The following is a 3,490-nucleotide window of genomic DNA, read 5'->3' on the forward strand; positions in this document are numbered from 1 at the left end:
CCGAGGCTTGCGAGAGGCCGGGCGCGCTCCTCTGCCCGCGCGGTCGGAGCCGGGGGCTGAGGACCACTCGGCAGAGAGCCTCGCGGCATCAGGGGCGCCGTTCTCTTTTGTTCGTTGTCGTTGTTGTTGTGTATTTCCTAAAGAACAAAACACAAACTCGGAGCGTGCCCCAGGAAGTAACGTGTAAGCAGAACTGCCTACGTTTATCGACAGCGTATCTTAACTGATGCCACCTTGTAGCGCTGTAAATAAAGTTTGCAGAATACCGTGAAGAGTCCATCTTTGAAAATACTCAGAATCTGATGCGTTTGAGTTCTTTCCCCACAAAATAAACCTCTCGGAGAATCAAACAGCTTGTGAATGCAGCAGCTTGGAATCCAGGTCTTCTTCCGCAGGTCCTCCTCTGCTCCTTTCCAGAGCTTTAAGGACACTGACCCTGCCTCCAAACCCATGAGATTTTCCTCTTAAACGCCATTGGCAGAGCCAGCACGGGGAGCAGGAGGGTTTCGCATTGACAGGATTCCAGGCAAAAGCCGGAGTTAAGAGCACAGCAGTCCCTTCCTCCTTAGTTCTCATCTATTTTAAACTGCTCTAAAAATAGATGTTTTAAATAGATGAGAGATGGGAGCTCACTGTAGCCACAGCGTAAGGGAGCCACATCGACAACAAAGGCTCCTGCCTCGGTGCCTCAGTGCCCTGAGCTGTTTGAGGAGAAAATGGCACCGGGGGCTCAAAAATCCCCACGGGACTACAACAGAGCCTGAACTCCAGAGGTTCGGAAGGAAACCGAGATAAAGCTTAAAAGTAGATCCACCTTGAAAATAACTCAGAAATTAACTGCTGAGACCGCTGCCTCCTCCCTTGGCGAACGCATGCATCTGCGGTGTTTTCTTTAACATCCTGATCAGCTGGACTCACACTTCCAAAGGATATTTACTGTCAATCCTAAGCACGCTAAATATTTTTAGTGTTCAGGGAACAAAAAGATACCTTGAAACCAGAGAAGTGGTGAGAAGACTGAGTGAGCAGCGTGACACTGATGTGGCACTCGGGACTGTTGCTCTGCACAAGGCCGCTGTCCTTCAGAAGTTTTCCGGCATGAGATCACAACTACTTGTGTGGCTGGGGTTGTTGTACAGAGGGCAAAAGCTGCATCATTCCACAGCAGGAGCCAGTTGCTTTTAAGAAATGTGGGTTTTAAGTCACGTCACATAGAGGGCAAGGGCGGTGTATCACTGGCTACTGTACAACAAATGGTGAGGGACCGCAAGAGAAACAGATCCACAAAGGTGGATGCTTTGCAAAAAATGATCTAGGTTCAGAAACGTTACTGAAAAAATTCTAACTATTAGCTGAGATTAATTGGTTAAGATCAAGCCTTCCTCATAAATTCACATAGCAGATCAAACTTCGTCTTCTCTTTTTTTTTTCCCCCCTCTTACAAGGAAATCCACATATTTCTTGTCTGTTTGGTTTTGGTCACTTTTTTTAACTTTGTTTCCTTCCCAGCTTTGGAAAGTTTAGGAGTTAGGGACCTGGTTTGGCTGCATTAACACACTGAGTTGACCACAGAAGATCTAAGAGCTAAAAAGAGAACCTTGGTGAACTGCTGCTGCAGTCTAAAGCTCAGCTCAAATTTTTTTTAGCATATAGAAGTTCCTGCTTCCAAAGACCAAGACACACATCTAATCAGCACCAAATGGCTGGGTGCTGCCCTTTCAGAAACAAGCCAATAATTTACTACAGCTCCTTGAGCAAAGTGTATCTGCAAGACAGAAAACTCCTCTGGCTGCCTGCCACCTCCGAAAGAAAAGGCATCAATGGGCGTGCTATTAGATGCAGGAGTTAGCATCCTGCACCACCTGCCAGCTACACCACTTCTGTTCCTCTCCCCTTCTGATTTGCGTCTGAAGAGAAACATAGAGAAGGGTCCTCAGTCTGTACAGCTTGCACCAGAGAGGCTGTGCTTTGGGTGCTCTGTGGTGAGGGTTTGGCTGAGGTGGGCTGAGCTGGCTGGAACATCATGAGCTTGCTGATGACAGGATGGCAGGGTTAGACACTTAATGAACAAGAGAGACTTAATGAACAAGTGTGAGGGTGACAGTATCTGCAGTAAGAACCAAAATAATACTACTCAAACTAAAATGAGAGACTAAGCCACCATATACACTTGTTTCATTCTTATTACTTTGGGACCAGCTCCATGAGGTGTGTGCAGAAGCCTTCTGAACAAAGCTGGCAGCGCTCAAACCTTCACAATTCTTTCTCAGCAAACAAAGGGGACAGGACTGTGGCCTTGTATCTCACAGACTGTGGGCCTGGGACCCTGGTTTGCCAAGCCCTTAGCAGGAGGCTGCAGGGTATATGCATGCTATGTTGAGGGTGAAGTGACCTAAGCATGGCTGATCACAGACTTACATTTAGGCACTGGAATGCGTTGTCCAGGGAGGTGGTGGAGTCACCGACCCTGAAGGTGTTCAAGGAATGTTTGGACAATGTGTTGAGGGACATGGTTTAGTGAGAACTATTGGTGATTGGTGGATGTTTGGACGGGGTGATCCTGTGGGTCTTTTCCAACCTTGGTGATTCTATGATTCTATGATACGCAGCAGTGCCATAGCATCTTCCTGTGACCTGATGTCCAGGTTAGCCAGGCAGCAGCTGAACCATCAGAAGTTCCCAGTGTGTTGCACTAAAAGGCCAGCAAGAGGTCTTGGTGCTTGTCTACACCCACTGGTCAGGAGGCCTGCAAGGAAAGCGGAGTTGGGAGCTCATGATACATGTGAGGGTTTGACTTGTATGCTCTGACCAGCCCTAGTTATGGCTACAAAGCACTTTTACAGTAGCGAGGGCCCACAAGCTTCAATAATATTACTCCAAACTTTTGGGAAAAAGCAGACTCTACAATTTCTTGTGAACTGAAAATCAGCTGGCAATCGGTTTCCAGTGTATTCAAGTATCTGCAAAAAAGTCCCCGTATGTTGTAGGTTAAATTGTACCTTTAGCCACAGCTTCCTAGATGTATATGTTACTCTAATCAAGAAGGTATTTCTTTTGAATGAAAGTGAACAGCTTAACCTTACTGTCATCGGAGTAGGGAAAAGAATTAACTGACCTTTATTACATCACTAAAACGCACATGACTCTAAATACATAGATTAAGTAGATTTCCAGAGCAAGACCATGCTGATGGTAATACAACTTCTATGAAGTATTTTCTGTACAGAACTGTACCTTCCGGCCTTCAGGCAGAAACTGTGTTTACTCCATGGTCAGCAGTTCCTGAGTGCTACCACTCAGGACATATTAATGTTTCACAAAAAGTCCAGATTGCTTGGGCTTCATGTAGGCATTTACATTCACTTCTAAGGAACTCAAATGGTCAGACTCAGCGTGGACTAATGTGTGAAGCCTTGGAAAGAAGCGGCTTGACTTTGCTGAAGCCATTCACTGTTGGTGGCCCTCTTCCATGGCTCGTGAATCTGTAACG

The sequence above is a fragment of the Meleagris gallopavo genome, chromosome 2 (genome assembly GCF_000146605.3).
Source record: "Meleagris gallopavo isolate NT-WF06-2002-E0010 breed Aviagen turkey brand Nicholas breeding stock chromosome 2, Turkey_5.1, whole genome shotgun sequence".
In the NCBI taxonomy this organism is placed as follows: Eukaryota; Metazoa; Chordata; class Aves; order Galliformes; family Phasianidae; genus Meleagris; species Meleagris gallopavo.